This window comes from Sorex fumeus, unplaced genomic scaffold (assembly GCF_029834395.1).
Source record: "Sorex fumeus unplaced genomic scaffold, SorFum_2.1 ptg000046l, whole genome shotgun sequence".
Classification (NCBI taxonomy): domain Eukaryota; kingdom Metazoa; phylum Chordata; class Mammalia; order Eulipotyphla; family Soricidae; genus Sorex; species Sorex fumeus.
The window spans coordinates 3,350,243-3,372,094 of NW_026606103.1; the positions used below are offsets into that span (position 1 = coordinate 3,350,243).

The following is a 21,852-nucleotide window of genomic DNA, read 5'->3' on the forward strand; positions in this document are numbered from 1 at the left end:
ACATTAAAGATAAGGTCAGAAGCAACGTTGCAAAATATAGTAATCAAAATTGTGATCTATTGAAAAAAAAGCGAACTCTCCGGCCATGGGGTAGAATTGACAGCACACAGATATAACTCGCATATTTATTGAAAAATCTACGACAAAGTTGCTTGGTACATAAAGTCGGGCAGGCAAGTCCTCTTCAACTAACATGTGGGGAAAACTGGAAAATAAAATGTAAAAAAAGAAAAAGAAATACATATCTCGTATCCACCCAAACTTAACTCAAAGTGGATTATAGACTTTGAAATTGGACCATAATCCATACAATACATTTTTGAAAGCATATACAGACCTGTCTAGGAAAGGAACCTCATAGGTGTGTGCAATGGTTTGATTTTACTGGTAAAAGAAATAAAAATACAAAGGAGATTAAAACAAATGTACAAGTGATTACAGAACAAATGAAACTTGAGATAAAATTTTAAAACTGCCCTACTGAGTGGGAGAAAATATTTTCAAACATATAAAAAATAAAGCACCAATATCAAGATGTATAAAGCATGCAAAAGCTCAACAAAACGCAAATCATCACATCAAATAGGAGAGAAGTGAGAACCATCCACAAAGAAGACATACAAATGATCAATAAGTGTATGAAAACATGTTCAGTATCAACTATTACCAGGATATTGCAAATCAAAACAATGAGATATTATCACCCACCAGTGAAAATGTCATATGTCACAAAGAGTAGAAACAACCACTGTAGGCAGGAATGTAAAAAAGGTTCCCTCACCTCACTGGGAAACTGAACTCGTTCAACTTCTAGTTAAAACACGCCAGAGATTTCACCAAAACAATAAAAATATAATTTCCATATGTTTCAGAGATTTCACTTTTTGGCATTGACCCACTAAAAACAAAAAATATTAATTTGAAAAAATATATGTATACCTGTGTTCATCGAAGCACTAATTAGAATAGCCAGGATATGGAGACAACCCAAACATCAATGAAGGATGAATAAAGAAGTTCGGACACATGTGCACACATGCAGATGTCCACAATAGAATTTTACTAAGCTATTACAAAATAATGAAATCTCTGACTGGAGCTGGAATAAGTCAGAGGGATTAAGACAAAAGCCTTAATTTCAATAAGTAAGTTAGTTGAAATAAGTAAGAGAGATTAAGACAAAACTCATACAATCTCTCTCATGTGTGATATTGGGAGTCAAAAAACAAGGAAATAGAGAGTGCCAAATATGGCAACCCCTTAACCTTGAATTCCCAGCCTGAGATTACCATGCACTTGGGGGAGGAGTGGGATAAAACAAGAGGTGAAGCTGGAAGTAGCACATGGATAGTGGTGGAATGTCTTGGGCATTTTGGTGAGATGAAATGCAATGACTGTAATAATAAATACCGTTCCCCCAACAAAGCAGTGGTTAGAACAGTTGGTTATTAATTATTTGTTAACAGGGAAGGCACACATGACCTGCAAAGATTAACCTTAGACCTGTCACTCATCATCCTCATTTAGGAGGACTTGAAATGCTACCGACTGAAGTAGTGATGGTTTGCAATGAGAAAAATTCTCTCTAGCTTTCACATGACTCAAACTATGCACACAGGCTTATTATTTTAACCATCTTAGACATCCATCCTAGCCAATCAGGGCGTACAAACTCAATACATCAGGATCCTTCATGAGCTCTATTGCGCATTCACTACCAAGATCTCACCACTCTACAAAGAAGTAATCATCCATAGCAAGAGAGGTGTACGGCCGGGTGATACCATTTCACCAAAACTTCTCAGTGCCACCCTCGAGAACATCATGCGACGACTGGAATGGGACAGCATGGGAGTGAAGATAGATGGTCGGCAACTACACCACCTCCGCTTTGCTGATGACATCGTTCTAATAACACCAAACATCAGCCAAGCAGCACAAATGCTGAACGACTTTGACCGTGAATGTGGAAAGATCGGACTACAGCTGAATCTTACGAAGACAATGTTTATGAGAAACAGCCTTGTTCCTGACGCTCCATTCGCTCTCAACGGAACCACCATCTCCGAATGCAACAGTTATATATACCTAGGTCGAGAAATCAACATGATGAATGACCTGGCACCTGAGTTACGCAGGAGGAAGAGAGCGGCTTGGAATGCCTTCAAGAGCATTGAAGAAATAACTAAAAGGACAAAGAACCTCCAGCTACGAGCACATCTCTTTGATTCCACTGTTCTTCTTGAATTAACACATGCCTCAGAGACCTGAACCCTACAAAAACAGTATGAGAACGCTATTCGGGTCTCTCAAAGAGGAATTGAAAGAACTATGCTTGGAATATCACGATTCACTCAAATGAGAGATAGAATCCGGAATTCTGATCTTCGTCAACGCTCAAGAATCAGGGACGCTGTCTCATTTGCCAAGACATCAAAAATCAGATGGGCTGGACACGTAATGAGGTTTACAGACAACCGCTGGACTAGAGCCATTACTGATTGGATTCCACGGGACATCAAAAGATCACGTGGACGCCCACCTACAAGATGGTCAGACTTCTTCGTCAAGACCCTGAATGATCGGTTTGAGGCTCTGCATATTCCTAGAACGAACAGATACCATTGGGCTACGCTAGCACGCAACCGGGATGAATGGAGACGTTACTGGCACCCGCTCGAGTAAAGCGATGAATTACGGGGATTAAGTGATTAAGTGATTAAGACATCCATAAACTCCTTTGATGTTCAACCCACTTGGGAGCTAGATAGCAGTGGGTGCTGGTCTCCTGGTGTATTTAGGGCTCATTCAAGCCCGGAATGGGTGGAAGGGAACACAACAATCTATCTGGGGTCTCCACCTATAGAGTCGGAGTGCAAATAACCCAGAGCACAACCAACACAGCAGAGCCAGAGAATCAGAAATGAAATTCAAAGCAATGAAGGAAAAATATACAGGCATACTTATTTACTATACATATATAAAGCAATCAATGCATCACAATCTTCCTAAGTGCACATGGGATATTTGCTAGGACTGATCATTTGTTAGACCACAAAAAATTTCTTAGCAATTTCAAGAAGATCTAAAACATGCCAAGTAACGAATGTGAACACAATTGCAAGAAAGTAAAAATGAATCATAAAGAAAAATTAGAACTACATATATGCATGAAAATAAAAAAAACTCTGAACAGCCAATGGTACGAGAATGAAAGTTAAGTGGAAATTAGAGGGGGAAAAATGAGACAAATAAAAAAGGAAACACATCTTTCTAAAACACGTGACATGCTGCAGAGTTAAGAGAAATTTCACAGCACTTAAGGCCTACGTCAAGCCCTGTCAGCCAAAAACCTCCAGATTTCAACCGCTGCCATGGTCACAGCTGCTCTTCACATGTTCAGGCAGAGCCTCACCCATGTCTGAACCTATTCCTCGACTGTGCGGCTGCATTTCATACCGGACACAACCCATCTTCCAAGAGTGGCACACCACATTTGATGAAGGCAACCAATTCTCGAGGGATATATATCTTTACATATATATATATATATGTATATCACTGTTACTGTCCTCCCATTGTTCATGGATTTGCTTGAGCAGCCCAGTAACGTCTCCATTTTGTGACTTGTTGTTACTTTCTTTGGCATATCGAAGAAATCGCGGGTAGCTTGCCAGGCTTTGCCTTGTGGGCGAGATACTCTTAGTAGCTTGCAGGGCCTTTGAGAGGGACGAAGGAATTGAACCCGGGTTGGCCACATGCGATGAATAACGGGGATTAAGTGATTAAGTGATTAAGTGATTCATAACAAATAATGCAAAATAAATTATTTTGGTTCTGCTATGGGGCAGGGGTTGGGGTTTGGGGTGAAAACATCCGAAATATGGTAGTGGGAATGTGTAATGGTGTTGGAATTGGCGATCAAATATAAAATCTAATCAAATATTGTGAACTAATTTTTAAAAATAAAATTAAAAATAAGAAATAAGAAAATTTTCAAATGAAAGGAAAAATTAGCCAATTCACCAGGTGGTTCTGGAAGAATAAACAAAATTGACAAGAAAAAAATATCCAAAGATGAATAGCCTAAGATGCAGTGTGGGCAGGATACTCTCAGTAGATTATCGGACTCTCTGAAATATATAAATATATGTAATATTTATATATTTATTTATGGGCTGGAGCGATAGCACAGCAGTAGGGCATTTGCCTTGCACGCAGCCAACATGGCCGACCCGAGTCCGATTCCTCCAACCCTCTCAGAGAGCCCGGCAAGCTACCGAGAGTATGTCGCCTGAATGGCAGAGCCTGGGAAGCTACCTTGTATTTGATGTGCCAAACACAGTAACAACAAAGTGTCCAATGGAGACGTTACTGGGCCCGCTCAAGCAAATCGATGAACAATGGGAGGACAGTGATAAAATATTTATATATTTATATATAAATATATATTTCCTCTATCATTTGTTGCCTACTGTCTGAAACCCATCAAATATGGTGTGGTAATAATGGAAAATGAGTAGGGATGTGACCAGGAATATCTTCACTCGTATGTGAGGCTCGGCCCAAGCATGTGGAAAGCGGCCTGGAGTGTGGTGGCAGTTGGGTAGTGGAGCAAGAATATAGGTTCCAAAAGACCTAGTGATTTCACATTTGCATGTTCCTACCAAAACCCCTTAATAGAAAAGTCAAAATGATATATGCACTCCTATATTCACTGCCGTGCTAAGTACAATACTCAGAAAAACCCCAAATGGACACATAAACGGATAAAGTTGTAGTATAAACACAAACAACAGAACCCTACTCAGCTACAAGAAAAGGTAAAATCTTGCAGACTCCTGCAATTTGGATGGATGGAGGGCATCCTGACAAGCAAAAGAATTCAGAGAAAGGACAAATATTGTAGGATCTCAGTGCTATATAAACAAAATAAAGTAATTAAAAACTCCTGAATGAAAAGATGTCTTTACTTTTGATTACAAAAGAAAACCTCAGTCAAGGAAGAAGCAGACTGAAAGTGATCTGAGGACAATGGTGGGGAAAGGCACCCAGGTCGAGATTTACTGATGACAACATGTATGACCTTAGTTGTGTGATGCACATATAACATGCAGAAAACCACATCCCATGACCGCTACACAGGTGCCTAAGTTTTCAAACACACCAACACTGGACCTTCACAACTCAGGTTGAAGAACACCCCTCATTCTGTGCCCTGGGAAAGAATCCATAAGAGTTTCCATGACTCGCTACTCCCAGGAGAGATTGGACACACTCAATAAGCTTCTGCCTTGTCTGCCCAGTTCACCATCATCCTTCCCTCTGGAATTTCTCAAGATTCTTTCCAATTGCTCTTTGCTCTCCCCTTTCTACAGCATATATTTCTCATCCTAACAAATTCTTCGTGGGATGAAAGAAACTGAATTAGTGTAGCCATGATACCAGAACCACCACCACCACCAAAGGTTCCTCATATTTGATGGATCATCAAGCTCAGCTTGATCTGCTGGGCCCAAAATTTCACTAGCTGCTTCCTGAAGTAAACAATCTGAAATCCCTGTCTCTGTCATCTGGCCATACTACTGCTTTCTTGGAACTGGTAATCACCATACTTAAACTCAAACAGATCTGGGATTGCAGCATTACACCCATGTACTTGTGAGCTGACAATGGCTGGACACCTCTCCCTGGTCTCTATAAATGAAGTGTCTGTGTCCAAAAATACTACAGATGATGAACACACATTTAAGAGGTTTTTAAGGCATTACAATATACAAAAACATAGTTTCACTGTCAGTTTTGTAAGCTCAACTGAACCTTACATATGTCTGTCGATATTTGCTTAATTCTTGCATCTCCTGCCAACCAGGCTACCAATTGCACAACAATTGGATGTCAGATTATGATTGTTTCAATATTTTAAGTCACGAAAACTGTTTCATTTATTGATGAGGGAATAGTGATGGAACCTAATTATTGGTTTCTAAAACGCTTTGGGAAACAAAGGTGAAGCTTTTCTATGTATGTATTTTCTATGTATGTCAGAGCTTCCCATTTTCCCCATTTAGGAGTGACCTGACTTTTTTCATGTTCAAGGGCTAAAGTTTTCAATAAGGAAAAACTTTGTGTTTGCTTTTGCATCCTACACAAAAGTTCCACATGTAGGGCTTTGTTTGCTCTTGCTGTTTTATTACTGTTGTATTTTGGGATTCTTTTGTTTTGGTTTGAAGCCACACTGGCTGTGCTGAGGAATTCCTTTGCACTCAGGAATTACTCTGGCGGTACTCAGGGTACCATCTGGGATGAAGAGGATGGAAGCCAGGTTGGCCATATGCAAGGTAATGGCCCTCCCCCGCTGCACATTCGCTCCGACCCCAAGTAGCAGTCTGAATGGTCCCAGGAGTCCTTTACCACCCTAGCTCTCAGCGTCCAGATCCGGAACCGATCTGGCGCAGGTGTGCGGCGCTGCCACAGCCTGGGGGATACGCGCCCCCGAGACAGCTGGACAGTGCCACATACCCCTCTGTTGAGCCCGACATAGGCGTGGGTGCGACTATCCCAAAGAGGAATCATTACTCCCATAGCTTGTAGGACGTTGGCAGTTGCAGACCCCGCGAGAAATGCAGGTGCGCGTGCGTGTCCGTTATCTCTAACTGCTTAGAACTGAGCCACGACAGCCCCAGTGCGCGCGCACCTACAGGCTGCAGTGGTGCAAATGTCGGCCAGTCATGCACGAGATTGGTGGCTTTTCAGGCATAACAAGGATTCAGTTAGGGACTGCAGAAGTTCATGCTGTGTGGATGGAGTCTCCTGAACAAGAGAGAAGCCGTTTGACCAATATAAAGAAATCACTACACATGCCAGCTGGTAGAACGTACATGTACTTTTAACCAGAGTGGAAATCAGTTATGAGTTCATAAAAATGAGATCCTTAGGGTTTTCAGTTCATAGTACATGTCTAGAAATATGTTAACAACAGAAAACCAGTTTGGTGTGGGAGAGAACATTGTACTTACAAGGCGAAGTTGAAGGGAACACCCAGCCATGCATTAAAAACACATCATTGAGCCTCTGGCAAAACTTATCTTTGAACCACTAAAGATATTCCTCGACTCAACATTATATTTAGGAGGCAAATCATCCATAAAATGTATTGCAAATGCAAAGAAGTAAGTTTGAGCTTCGTAGCTGTTTTAACATGAAACTTCATGGCTATTCCAGGAGGGATAAGAGATTCCAGTAGAAAGAAACATTGAAAAAGCTAGTCAAACATGTTAGACAATTCTACATTACTTTCATTCCTAGGGATTGGACCCTAATGAAGGATTAGCAAAACAAACAAACAAAAAAGCAAAACCCACTGTGTTTGCTTGGGAAAACTCCTTTTAGTTTTTGACCTCCATGGGTTCACAAGTCACAAATGACTGAATATTGCAAACACAGAGTAGACCCTGTTGAAGGAGGTCAACAGGAAGAGAGGAAGGAGAGAGATTTGAGGGGCACACAACTAGACTGGTGGATAAAGTATTGAGATACAGCGAAGACCAAGCCAACCTGTGTGCTGAGAATCGGGAAACTTTGTCTTAGTGGCTGGAAGAGGCCATGTGAGCTGCTCTGCCATTGAGCAGTTTGAAGGAAAGTTATGGTTCTGGCCGTCCAATCAGAGCCCTTCATGGAATGTTTCCCCAGCCAGGCCCTCCTGGCCCTCTCCTCCCCCACTGCAGAATGTCTTGGGCCCAAGATTCTGAGGTTTGAATTCAAACTTCACCCTCAACCACTCGGATCCTGAGCGTCTGCGTGAGCAGTTCACTCTCTGATCCTGGTCCTGATTTTTGCCGTTGTGAAGGCTGATAAACTGCAGTGGCCTCTGGCCACATCTATGGCGATGGCGTCAGGAGGAGGTAAGCCTGTGAGGGTGTCTGTGTATGTGAGAAAGTCTCTGTCACCCTGAAATCCATTGGGTTCATAGTCACCCTGACTGGGAACACCATATTTTGAGTGGGTGAAAGAGGAGAAAGACCTGGGCTCCATAGATATCTCACCTGTACAGCAAAGGGAGCCCAGGAGAACCTGAGGGGTCTGGGAGGGCATCGTTGGAGGTGTGTCAAATTACCTGGGGGTAGGTCATTGGTATGGACAGAGGGAGGCAGCAGGCATATGGCTGCTTTATATTTGAGTGTCCTGCTGGTGGATGGGGGAACAGGGCCATTTGTCATGTGTCTGGAGGGACTGTTTTGTGGTGGCACAGGAAAGACCCAGGCATGCTGAGTCCATGTCTCCTCCTGTGCTCTAGAATAAGTTTAGAAGTAATTAGACTTGGGCTGAGTTCAACCTGATTTGGACAGCTCAGCACAGATGGTCCAGCCTGAGCCTTGTTGAGTGAGGCTGTCTGTGTGTACTTCTGCCATGATGAGTCCTCCCCAGAGATGGGCTGCAAGTGACTAACTGCCACAGTCAGAGCCTGACACTTCTACAGGCTTAAATTCTCTGCTGGCTGAGCCCAGCAGCTGTCTTGGGTCAGCAGGTTGGGAGACAGGTGACTTCAGCGTAGTTACAACTCAGATTCCTGAGTTATTCTGGATTGTTCTCATTTTGGTAAAGTTTGTTCTTCCATGGTCTGGCATCTCATGGTGCAGCCCCAGCAAGCATTTCAGCTCTGAGGTGAAGATTGATTGAGAATTGGATACTTCCCTCACAGACAAGGAATAAATGGATGTGTGAGTCTATGTGTGAGTTTGTGAGAATGAGTATGTGTTTCTGTGTGTGTGTGTGTGTGTGTGTGTGTGTGTGTGTGATATGTGGGGTTTTCCTGAGAAAAGTCTGTGAAGGTCTGTTCCTTGAGGAGAGGTGGAGTGTACTGAGGCAGAAAGAGCATCGTCAGAGCAGTTGGAGACATCAGGGACTCTGTCCTGAGCATGATGCGCACAGGCTCTGGGTCGTCTCTAGTGCGAGTCTCTGTGTGAATTCCACCTGAGTAACGATGGTGGCAGACAATTTTCTTTCCTGGCACCTGGTTTGTGCCTGATGTTAATTATCCTGTATCTGTCTCTGGGATAAAGTCTTAGATTATTTAGAAGATGTTACCAATTTTCAATCTAACATGATCAGCAGCTCCAGAACTCTGGAAACATCCCCAAGTGTCTGACTGGTGAAATCTCTGTCCATTTCCACACCTGCTGCCATCCCTGATGGAACTCTCCCAGAACACAAGAACCCTAGCCTTAGGATCTCCACGAAATATAACCCAGCTGGAGGGGAGGTATGGCCTGTGCCAGGGACTCAGGGCTGAGACAGGGCACACCACCTCATTCCTTTCAAAGGGCCTGATCTAGAGATGGTTGGGCCAGTGAGGCCTTGCTTCCCCCCACACCGTCTCCCTCTCACTCCCCTCCCTCCTCTCCACAGTGTCTCCTGTGCTGCTCCCAGAGATGACCATGAACCTTGGGGTCTCCGGCTCTGCTTTCCGGGTCTTGCCCTTTCTCAATCCAGGGCTCCCCCAGCCACCACCCTGGGAGCCCATCCAGATGCCCCCTCTGGTGACCTCGGCCATTGCTCCTGGCAACCCTCTGGTACTGTCACCTTTCCCCATGATGCCTGTGGTGGCAGGAGCTGCCAGCCATGGTCCCCGCGTTCCTGAACCTTGCAAGGTCATCATCCAGGTCAGCCCTGAGGTGGGGCTTGTGGAATCAGCCCAGAACCAGCCTGTCATCCTGACACAGGCTTCACTCAACTTGGGGGGCCCAGAAGTTCCATCTGCCGTGAATGGGCATCCTGCCCCCGTCTACTTGGTGTCATCTGTGCCGGAGACCGTTATGCCTACCCCAGCTACTACTGTCACCCAGGCTGGGATAGGAGACCATCCTCCTTAGGCTCCACTGCCAGTGGCCCAGGTGGTTCCCATCATCCTCCCATCGAGTGGTGGACCACTGCCCCAGTGGGTTTGTGGTGAGAGTGGTCCCGCCAACACCCGGAACCAGGCATCACCTGAAACCTCCAGCAGGCCCAGTAGCGTCTACGAGAACTTTCGGCGCTGGCAGAACTTCAAGGCCCTGACCCGGAGGTACCTTCCTCAGACTCCGGACACTGAGGCCGTTTCCTGCTTCCGCATGTAAGCCCCTCAGGTGTCCTAGACCTAATGGGAGCTTCACAGGAAGGGACTGGGGTGACCCCCAGGGTAGGGTCCATGACAGCATGACCTCAGGAATGCCACCCCGGGGTTTCGGCTCAAATCCCATAGTGACCAGTCATGCCCTAAAGCTTCAACTCAGTCTGCTCATCAGGGTTGGTCCTGACCTGTGGTCTGTAGGACAGACATTATGTTCCTAAGATCAGACACAGCACAGATGCACCAGGGTTCAGACTGCTCGGCCTTGGCATCTCATGACGTATCCCCAGAGCTGAGGGATCACACCAGCATGGCCACTGAGCTGGGGAGTGGGAGGCAGAGTCAACTCTGCACGGGGAGACCAGGCCACCATCGGGGGTCTAGGCATGGGTGTAGGGCAGCGGGGGCTCCCGGCAGATACAGACCCTGACCGAGCCTCTCCTTGCAGCCCGGTTCTGCGCACCCTGGCCCGCCTGAAGCCCACCATGAGCCTGGAGGAAGGCCTGCGCCGGGCCCTGCGGGAATGGGAGGGCACGAGCAATTTTGACCGCATGATCTACTACGACATGGCTGCCAAGTAAGTCAGTCCTGGGCAGAGAGTGGGGGTTGGGGCTGGCTGCGGGACTGGCCTTCAGGGGCTGCTCCCAGATGGCCAAGGCGTCCTTGGCATCCCCGGGAGGCCCTTCCCCTGTGGAAGCTTGTCCCTCCTGGGGCCGGGACACTTCTCCCCACCCCACTCTGGGGCTCCTGACCACAGTCTGAGGGTCACAGTCCCTTATTTTCTGTGACCCTCAAAACGCTCCTTTGGGGAATAAATGGGGGCGCTGGGGTCTGTGCCCACCCATTCTCCACCCTCCTGAGCTCTTGGCCGTGAGTGTTCCCTGTCCCTGCCTCATCCAGTGTGGTCCAGACCAGCCCAACTCAATGGGGTCTGTGCTCCCCATACCAGGTTCATGGAATTTGAGGCTGAGGAAGAGATGGAAGCGCAGAAGCTGCAGTGGATGAACGGAGTACAGGGCCTGCCAACCCCTGCCCCACCCAGGCCTGAGCCTCAGGGGGCTCCAGACCCACCGCTAGGCCAGCAGCCAGGTACCGACCCTGTTCCCCAGCTAATTTTCATAGGTCCAGGAAGGTGCTAGGGTTCCTGCCCTGCCAGGGAGCCTTCACTCTCCCGGGGACACCCAGGCCTATGCTCAGCGGCCCTCTGTTCCTGGGTTTCTCCCTCTCCCTGAACACAGCACACTGCCTGAGGGCTTCAGACTCACCTTTGAAATGGGTTTGGAGACCCTGGCGACACGGTTGACCCCTCCTCCCTTTGAGGGTCCCCTCATCCCTCACGCAGTTATGGGATTCTATTACACACAGATGTGGACACACACTTGACCTGACACTTCCCACAGGTATCCCTCCCCATTTCTGTGCTCAGTGCTGTGTGTCTAAGGGCAATGGACGCGGGGTCCCCTCACGTCCCACTCCCCTTCTTCCTCCTCAGCCTGTGTCCCTAAGAAATCCAGACCCCGGGCTCGGGCAGCCTGCCCCAAGATGCACAAATCACAGCGGGCCCCCAAAACCAAGGCCCCCAAGGAGATCCCCCCTGAGACCATGCAGGAGAACATGGATATCATGGACGAGCAGCTAAAGGCCCCCGATACAGTCTGCGGGGCGCCCCTTGGCCGAAGGGCAGCGGGCATGAAGGAGCAGCAGGAGGAGGCCGGGACCTGCCCTGACCCGGGGCTCCTGAGCTATGTGTACGAGCTATGCTCCCAGGAGGCCTTTGTCACCAAGGTGGGTTTTGGGCGGTGCTGTAGGGTTTGGAGGGCGCAGGGTTGCTTCTGTCCAGGGCTTGGTAGTGACATATTTCTACTTGTGTTTGTGTGTATGTGTGCACATGTGTTTCCCTGTGTACAAACAACATTGGGCCTAGTTTGTGAATTTCTGGGTTTGATGGATGTGTGAACATCTGTGTGTTTCCATCTGTGTAATGTGTGGGCTCTGCGCAGAAACGTGTGGATACATGTACATGTGCCTAGAGGTGGAAGAGTGTGTGTCTTTGTGTCATGTGTGTACATGACAGAGACTATGTGCAACCGTCCAAGACCCTGCACTGTGCTGAGAACGGGTGTGTTTGTATCTTAATTCCTTCCTAGTCCGTATGAGAACCCTCACACCCGCTTCCCCCTCCCAGGTCGAGGCAGTCATTCATCCCAGCTTCCTGGCGCACCTGCTCTCCCCAGAATCCCAGCTGGATCTCCTGGACCTGGCTGAGGAGCTCGAGGAGGAGGAAGGACTCACCCCCACACAGGTGAGGCACATAGGTCTCTGGGATCCATGCAGGACCCAGGGGAATAATGTGAGGGTTTCCTGTAAGGCAATGGGTAGCTGCCCACGGCAAACAGGAGGCATTTTGCATGTGATTGCTGGAAAAGAGTCCCTGCAGGGGACACAGGGGACAGGTCCCAGGGCACTCAGGGCAGCAGGTGGGTCATGAGTCAGGGAGGGGCGCCTAGCACTGGGGCCTAGTCACTTGGTGCCCTCCCTGCCCAGGCCATGGCCAGAGGCCACCCTTTGAGTCCTCAGGGAAGATGAGGACGTGAATATGGGGTGAGAGAAAGGTTGGTGGGGGTGAGGGCCCTTAGTGGGACAGAGATCTGGGTTTTCTACTCTGGGAGGAGTCGCGGTCACTCTCTGTCCCTCCCTGCACCCCCACATGCCCACACTCTCCTTCCTCCCTTCAGATTGTGGAAAAGCGTCTACGGACTGCGCTGGACAAGGAGGTCCAGAAGGCTTGTCCCCAACACCAGCTGACTCCAAAGGACTCAAGTCCATCTGAGAGTGCCGCAGGTCACTGCAACCCAACTCCTACCTGGGGCCATAAGCCAGGGGCCAGCGCTGAATCCTGCCCCCCTGAGACTGACTTTGGACACGCCTCAAGGCCTGTGCAGGCTGAGGCCACTGGGATGGCACCTCGAGCCCCTGTCCTCTCTTTGGGGAGCCTGGAATCCCCATCCCTTCAGGCAGAACAGGTCCCCTGTCCCCGCCTCGCTACCCCTACTCTGGACAGCAGGGTCTCCCTCATTCTGGGAGAGGCCCCTCCTGGCCAGGGGCCACATGGGGCTGCAGAGGGCTCCAGTGAGGAGGAGGAGGAGCTGCCCTGTCTGGCCTTCCTCCAGGCCTCTCAACACAGCCTCCTGCCCTGGGGCTTCCCCATGAGCCCTGTCTCAGACACTGGCCCCCGCTGCCCGAGGGCCTGGGGGGTTTCTCAGACCCAACCCACTCAAAGAAGGGCCTGCAATCCTGCTGCCCCTGCTACTGCCCCTTCCAGGAAGCGTCCTCTGTGTGGGAGCGCAGGACTGGGCACTACTGAGAAGAACCCCTTCCCTGGGGAGCACCCCAGGCTGTCTGGGGACTCAGCCTTGACTGTAGAGCTGGTGGGCCCTTCCCTGCCCCCAAAGAGAAGGTTCCAGCCTGCTGTAGCCCAGAGGAGTACAGTACAGGATGGGTACAGCATCCAGTAGGTCACCGGGGGGCTCCCTCCGGAGCCTGGCTGCCCCTAGCAGCCTTGTCTTCCACCTGATCTTCATCCAGCTAGGACTTCTCTGTATAATTTGGCGGGCCCAGTGGTGGGGTTGTGCTGGAGCAACCCCTTTGTGTCATTGTGTAAATAGTTAATAAATTTCATTTCATTGAAAACACTCTTGGTATCTCCTGTCGCTCATGCTTCTTGGACAATCCTGAGATGAAAACAGGTAAGGGCGTTACAGGGTTTGGGTCCTGTGAGACATTGTGCTCCCTGGAGCAGGGAGGAGTCCTCCCTACCCATTGGGAGATGTGCTCAGTTTCACCAGACCCACCCAATTCTGTGGACATAGCCGTGGCTCAGGTTTGCTGCCTTTTCCTTGGAGTGCATCAAAAAGCACATCAAAGATTGAGGGCAACACGCTGGGAAAAATCACAGCATGGGAGAGAGCAACACAAAGGAGCTCTCACAGATGTGGGAGACAGACTCTTTCTATTTCTTCTCTGAGTTCGTGGGTCACACCCAACAGTGACTGCACTACAGAGCTCCTTGCTCTAGGACTCACTCCTGGTATAGCTCAGGGGACAACGTGGTGCTAGACATCAGTAGAACGAGGGCTGTGCACATGCAACACAAGCACCTTAATGTGTATACAATTTTCCCAATTCTCAACATTCAATTTGATTTGTTTTAGTGTCACACAAAATGGTTCCTGGAGCTTACTCTGGCTCTGCCCAGGAAGTACTCCTTTCTGGGCTCAGGGGACCATATGGAGTGCCAGGAATCAAATCCAGGTTGGCCATGTTCAAAGCAACTGCCCCATCATCTGTACTCCTTCTTCAGCTCCAAAATACCTTTTAAAACAATTTCACCACACTTTAAAATAGAGCTCGTATCCTCAGAAGGTGTCCATAACCTTCTCCACTCAGCCATCACCCTTTCTCTCCCCATTGATCCTTGAGTCTTGAACCCCATATTCCTTTCTTCCTCTAGATTCCCAGAACCTGGCCATCTAGCGTTCTGTGGCCTCTTTCACTGAGAACAGCTTTTCCTGGACCACCTACATCAGCTCATGTCCACAGTTCAAACGTTAACTACAGAATCATATTCCATGTGCAGAAGGGCTACATCTGGCAATTCCTTCAATGGTTGATGAACAATGAGCTTCTTTCTACTCCCTTGTACTAGCTAACAGCAGATACGCAGATTTTAAGTGAGGTTCTCAAAGAATTTTATTGAGAACGCAAGCCTGGAAAAAACCCTCTCACTGCTGGCAGAGAACCCCAAATTTGGGATTGTGGAGTAGAGATTTTATGCACTGTGTAATGCAACCCAAGCACGAAGGTTCTGATAACTGTATTAGGGATGCAACAACTTGTGTTATCCAGAGAACATGTGTCCTCTCTTGGTGTTTTATTTACACTAAGACAAACAGCAAGGTCCTTAACCTTTCCTTGTCTGTCCTGTCTCGACTTCTGGAACTGAGCATGGTGTCCTGAACCTGAAGTTTTCTTTATCCCTGATAGTTCAGGATCTATATAGCCTTTGGTGCTCTGTTACTTTCTGCCTATTTGGAGAGAGTTCAAAATCACAGGTAGTTCCTGTCAGGAATGGGGTGGGTTTTTTTGGTACGCAAAATAATTTTTTAAATTTTATTTGGTACGCAAAATAATTTTTTAAATTTTATTTTCATAAAGTTATTCACAATAATGGATTACATTCAATATTTCAATCCCACCACCATTACACCATCCCAACACCGTTATTTCTAAGCTTACCACCACCACCTCTCAAGCCTGCCTAACAGACTGATACTTTATTTTGTATAGCTTATTATGAATAGCATGAGAAGTCAAATGGCCACAAAAGTGGCTGCACGCCCTGGAATTCTAAAATTTTAAATAGTGTCTGAAGAAATCTCTGCAGCTAGCTGCTCGATTCTGAGATTCATTTTGGAGTCTCTGGATCATGGCCATTTCTGAGTTAAAATGGCACAAGGAGGAAGGCAGTTCATGGGCATGACATAGAGGCGAGGAGATGGGAAGGAGCAGCTGTCCCTGATCCCTTGAGGACTAGAGTTAGCAGTCACTGGTCTCACATACCTGGGTTTTCCATTGGGCTCTGGATTCATCAGGGGCAGGTGGAGGGACAACACCTGCCCCTGTCTGGGGCACCCCGGTGAAATCGGCCTGCTGCAAGATCAGGAAACATCCCTTCAGCAAGCTTCCTGGTTCCGAGATTCATTTCTTGTTGGGAATGTTTTAGGGGAAACTTGAGGCTCCTCCACAGCACCAGTAGCTTCTGGTTTGAAGTGGCTCAACATGCCTGATCATGCATTTGGTCCCTAGAAGCAAGAACAGTTCCTGGGCACCACACCAGTTTTGTTCTACTCTCTCTAAAACTGTGATCAGTGTGGTAGAAATGAAGTATGTCCAGACTCTATGGCACAGCTGAAACAAGGTGGTCAGACCTTTCTACTGTTCCTGCATGCTCCTTTATGGGCACACAAAGTCCAGCATCCAGACTTCAGAGCAGATCAGCTGCCCTGCAGGGAACCCAGATACAGCAGCGGGGCCTGTGCTCATTCCCATAGACTAGCCCATAACCTCCAGGTTGTTCCTGTTGGCGAGCTCCTTGCCACCTGGCCCCACCCCAGCAAGCGTTGGGAGTTTAAGCAACAATGACCTGTCTGGAGAAAGCTCTGCTCTCCACTGCGGAGCACTGAGGAAGCCCTCCAGTCACAGTCAGGGAGCTGAGGGGTCCCTAGGCTCTTCCTCCTCCATGGAGCAGACCCTAGAGGGGTAGCCGGGCTGTGGAGCTGGGTTGGATGGAGGAGACTCTGAGGAGGGGGTGCTGATAAAGGACCTGAAAAGTTGGATCAAGCATCTGGAAAGCCCTGGGGACCTGGCTTTTACCTGTTAGAGCAGGGATGGCAGCTTGCTGAGACCAGCTCTTCATTCCTCTGAAGTGGGAGGGGAGTGAGGGTGGAAAAGGGTCTATCTGGGGCTTGGGAGGTATTAACACAGTTTGCTCCCAAGAAAATGCATATCTCAAAATCCCTGGAGAGGGGACCATGTTTTATGTGACCAGGATAAAGATTGAGGGGTGCATTTTCATGGGATAGGTGGAAAACAAAGGTCTCATTATCAGGCCTTGAGGATCCTGGAGCCCCAGAAGAGTCTCGCTGTTTGTGTCAAGTTCTTGGGATTGGGTTGTGTCAGACTAAAGCCATCCCAGAGCACATGCAGGTACACCTGTGGCCGTGCCTGGAAAACACTTGCAGGTGTTCCTTGAATTGTTGTTGCTTCGACAGGCTTTGGTGCCCAGTTTTCCCAGGGCCTGTGCTCTCTGTATGTGTTGTATCCAAAAGGGGCCACCTCGGATAGGCTCTGGAAATGGCAGCAGCCTCTGCAGTGGCCAAAGGGCCATGTTCCAAACCCCACAGTTGGAACAGCTCTGGTGAGGGTCCAAACTGCACATCCAGTTGTGGGCTAGGTAAGGGCTCAGGCACTGGATCATGGAAGGGAAAACAAAACCCGCACCAGAGCTAGGTGAGAAGAGTTTCTGCAAACCTGTGTAGGCAGGTTCAAGCTGTGCAGGAGCTAGGGACTTACATGAGTAGATGGTCCACAACTCTGGGCCAGAGGGGTCAGGACAGGGATAGCACAGGGGCAGGTCCAAAGTCAAGGAGGGCTCATGAGAGAGCTGTGTCCAATGGGGAGGATGGGATTAGAGAGGTCATATTTTAGGGGTCAGAGGTCACAGGGATGCAGCCAGGGCTGAAGCCACTCTGGCCATGGGCATGGAGACTTGAAGCCCCTTCAGGAAGTCCCAGCCCGGCAGCCCTCGGCTCAGCAGGTGCTTGGGGCACCCGGGGCTCAGGTGAGCAGATCGGCTGTGGGCGGGGAACAGCTGGTTTGGACTGGCCCATCAGTCTCCTCTTTTTTCCTCTCTGTGTTCCCCAGTCTTCGAGCGGGCAGCCGGCCACGGCGTCCACACAGTTGAGGCACCCGGCCCACCCTGTCCAGGTCACATGGCCCACTGCCTCCCGGAGACAGTGGGAAGGTGGAGGCAGGACACTAGTACAGACCCGCACACAAAGCTAGTGTCTGGGCCGGGGGTGGGGGTGGGGGGTGCTGAGGGCATGGGGTCTCCGGGATGCAGCTGTGACCACCTGTGGCCACCACATCCCTTCCGCGGCTTCCCACGGGGCTTGCTCACTGTGCGCTCTGCTGTCCACATTCCTGTTGCCCAGGCAGCAGACAGAGATATCAGACACCTGGCTGCCCTCTCACTCTGGGACTGGTTGACCCCTGCTTCTGCTTTCCCACTGAGAAGTGGTCAAGGGTCTACCTGAGAAGAAACGGGGACCTCCTGTTTACCACATGGCATTGGGATGGTCATCACAGTGTGCGGGAAGCCCAGGGGGTATGGATGATCTCTGGTGGCCACGAGGCCATGGAAGGCCAGTGGCCATGGCAGGCCAGCCTGCAGTACCAGAGCATTCATCCCTGTGGAGCTGTGCTCATTCATTCCCACTGGGTGTTCTCTACTGCCCACTGCTTAACAAAGTGAGTTGTTTCTCAGGTCCTAGCAGCCAGGCTGGCAGTGGGAGAGGGTTAAAATATTAGAGCCCCTGCATCTTCAAGGCTGTGTACTGGGACAATCTGTGTCCTTCTAGTCCAAGTCTTTCTGCCTGTGACCTGTCCTCTCCTGTATTGTCCTCTCTCGTCACCTGATTTTGCTCATCTTCTATCCTCATCCCTGTGCCTTTCCCCTACACAGGTCTGCCCCCTAGATGGCAGTGTTCATCCTGCCTCCCAGGAGCAATGTCAGATGGCTCTGTGTCACCTCACACCACGGCTTCTCTCAATGTCCCTGCAATCCTGGTTGTCAGAGGGAGGCTGGAACCTGGGATGCAGTGGCAGATGCTGTTGTTCTGAACGTCTCTGGCCTGGGGTCTCTGCTCACCACATGTCTATTGGTCAGCTGCATGGACACTAGATATGGAGTCCTTGACCTTGAAGAAGAACAGAGCTGCTCTCTGTCCTGGGTCTGGTTGGGTGTTCCCAGTGCTTTGGGGGGGCAGTAACCAGGATCTGGATCTTTGGTACGTACAGAGGCCCACAAGCACCTGCTCTGTGCTGTTTACCACTGGAGACCCACTGTGGATAAGGTTGGCTTGACCCACCTCACTGTGTCTCCATTAAGTCAGAGAAGAAGTTCCCCCTGTGGGTGAGCAGGGCTGACACCATTGGAGTGGAGAACTCAGATGGGCAGGCTCCAGTGGGCATGGGTCAGTTTGTGGATGCGAGTGTTTGGTCACCAGCTGTGTGGGAAGGAATTTCCAGGTGAGTGAGTGGGAAGGTGGAATGTTTCGTCCCTCATGGTCAGAACACAGGACATCCTGCACGCATGGTCTCCTTTGACCAATGATTTTGTGCAGTTTCAGAACAGGTTAGTACCAAGAAGGAGTGAGAGAAAGGAGTGGTGCGAGAGCAGTTTGGTCATAAGGCGGGTCAAGAGCCAAGATGGAGCCAGGGCGCTCTGCATGTGCCCAAGGAAGGTCAGGATTGTCCAGCCCCATGGAAACTGCAGCCCTCCGTGATCCTTTCCAATAGTGGGTGTGTGCTGACTTGTGATTAAAACCGCCCTGATTGCTAGAGAGAAGGTCTGACAGAAAGGGAGAGTTCTGTGCGGTGGTGAAAACAAGGCAGTGCTGGGGGTCAGATGATGGTGGAGAGGCACAAGCTGCCATATGCAGAAGATGATGACTGTCACCTTCCCTCCTGCAGGAAGTCTCATGCCCCTGAGGATTACTGGGTGTGTTGGGGAAGTACCCAGCTCTACCAGGACACACAATAGGCCAGGAGGGTGGCTGTGAGCTGCATTATCATTCATCCAGACTTTTAGAAGCTCCACCGTTTTGCAGCGGTTTTACAACTGCACCAACCTGTGAACTTCAGCTCCTATATCATACCTGTCTGCCTTCCAACCCCTGGCATGGAGCTGCTTCTTGGCACATCTTGTTGGATAAATGCCTGGGGAAAGCTTACTGAGGACAGTGAGTGGTTATGGTGTGGGTGTGAATGGGACTAGGATTCTAGTTCATCAAAATCTCTAGTTAGCGTGGAGGCCTATGGACCTTGTGCCTCTGTGCCTTATTTCCTGAGAACTGGACTCTTCTCATTCCTCTTGTGAAAAATGTATCCTTTTGAAAGGAGGACAAGTTACTTCAAGTTACTCAGGTCGAAGACACTGAAATTCTGGGTCCTTTGCTTTTGGGAGTCAGGAATCTGGAAATCAAAGTTTCTCTGTCTTGGGTGTAAAAACTTAACTAATAAGTAAATTGATGTAGGGTTTCTCAAAAATGCTGTTTAGGTGGCCTGAGAACTCCTCTCAGTGATATATGGCCCACCTTCTCAGTTTGAGGATACAGTGTTGTTAGGTTCTGCAGTGACAGGGTTAACCAGGCCACATCAGTGATGCTGGGGAAACCTCTAGGCCACATCTGGTTGTGCTCAAGGGCCTGTAGGGCTTTACCTTGTTGCTGAAGGAACATGTCATGCAAGAGATATAACTAGCAACGATTTTGGGAGAAGCATGTATTTCACACTTCCGTTCTCTTCTAGCCCCTTGGTTCTAGTATTTCAATTTGATGTAGATCAGACATGACTTTGTCAACTCAATTTGTCTGAGTGTTCCTCTTTCTACTGTGAAATACCTTAATTTTTCCATGGCCATAGAAGGAACATGTAAAAGTAAGAAAAAAGCTCTTGGAGAACCTCGGGGAAGAACGATGACGACCTAAAATCATTTCAGTTCCATCACCTAAGTTTTGTTCTTCTCCTTACCTGTGTCTCCTATCTGCATCTTGGATTTGTCAGGTGAATGGAGTAATAGGGTGAATACAGGGCAAAACTTTGTGGAGGTTTTCAGTAAAATGAGGAGAAGTATAAAAATTTGCATAAACATGAACTTGTTCAGAGAAGTGTGTTTATACTTTAGTGAAATATTGATGCATAATGATTAGGGAAAAGGAAATATTTATTTATCTTTTCAATTTTTTATATTTATAAAGTTGTTCACAATAATTTATTACATTAAATATTTCAACACCAATCCCACCACCATGTACCTTCCCGCCACCATTATTTTGAATTATATCTTTAACTTTATATTTTTATATCTTTATATCTTTATGGGCTGGAGCGATATCACAGTGGGTAGGGCGTTTGCCTTGCACACAGCCAATATGGCCGACCCGAGTTCGATTCCTCTGCCCCTCTCAGAGAGCCCGTTAAGCTACCGAAAGTATCTTGCCCATATGGCAAAGCCTGGCAAGCTTCCTGTGATGTATTCGATATGCCAAACACAGTAACAAGTTTCACAATGAAGGCGTTACTGGGCCCGCTCGAGCAAATCGATGAACAACCGGAGGACCGTGGACCGTGATATCTTTATATTTATCTTTCTTTTTTTCTGTCTGTCTGTCTTTTTCTTTCTCGGTCTCACCCAGCAATGCTCAGGGGGTTGCTACTGGCTCAGCACTCAGGAATTATTTCTGGGGATGCTCAGGGGACCATATGGGATGCTGTGAATCAAACGTGGGTTGGCTGCATGCAAGACAAACGCTTTACCTGCTGTGCTATTGCTCCAGCTCCCCAATTGCCTTTATTTCTAAAGTCATTATTTGGTACACTGCTTCTCTTCAAAAGTGCTACAGGCATTTCAGACAGATCATATCATCTGGAAATGGGGTACAAAAGCATTCCATATTCTTGCCTGAATCAGTGGCAGGAACACTTCCTTCCTCGTAACCAGCCCCCAACTATACATGCACATGCACGCACACACACACACACACACACACACACACACACACAAACACACACACATGCTCGCAGACACACTCATACTCTCACTCAGTCATACAAGCTTATGCTGCGTTTGTCTTGAGGTCCAGGACCATGCCACAGACTTATCATTAGTCAGCCTATAGAATTTCAGACAATCAGCTTCTGACTTTTATGGGCTTAGCTGTGACCAGGTGGCCTCACCTCCAGTGCTCCCATGCCAGCCCGCCATCATAAACATCCTTCTGCCCATTACTTCCTCTCCCCTTCTCCTTTCTCTCTAGAAACTTCTTTGTTTTCACTGGGTCTGCAAGTTAGAGTTGTCATTTCTTCGTGATTGCTTGCCTCAGGAAATCACTTTTACATTTGAG

The 21,852-nt window shown here is 48.4% G+C and overlaps 1 pseudogene; it reads left to right on the forward strand.

Annotated features, from left to right (window-relative positions):
* LOC130031208 (NUT family member 2G-like) overlaps positions 1-21,852 on the forward strand; it is a 111,225-nt pseudogene that overhangs the window by 44,908 nt on the left and 44,465 nt on the right.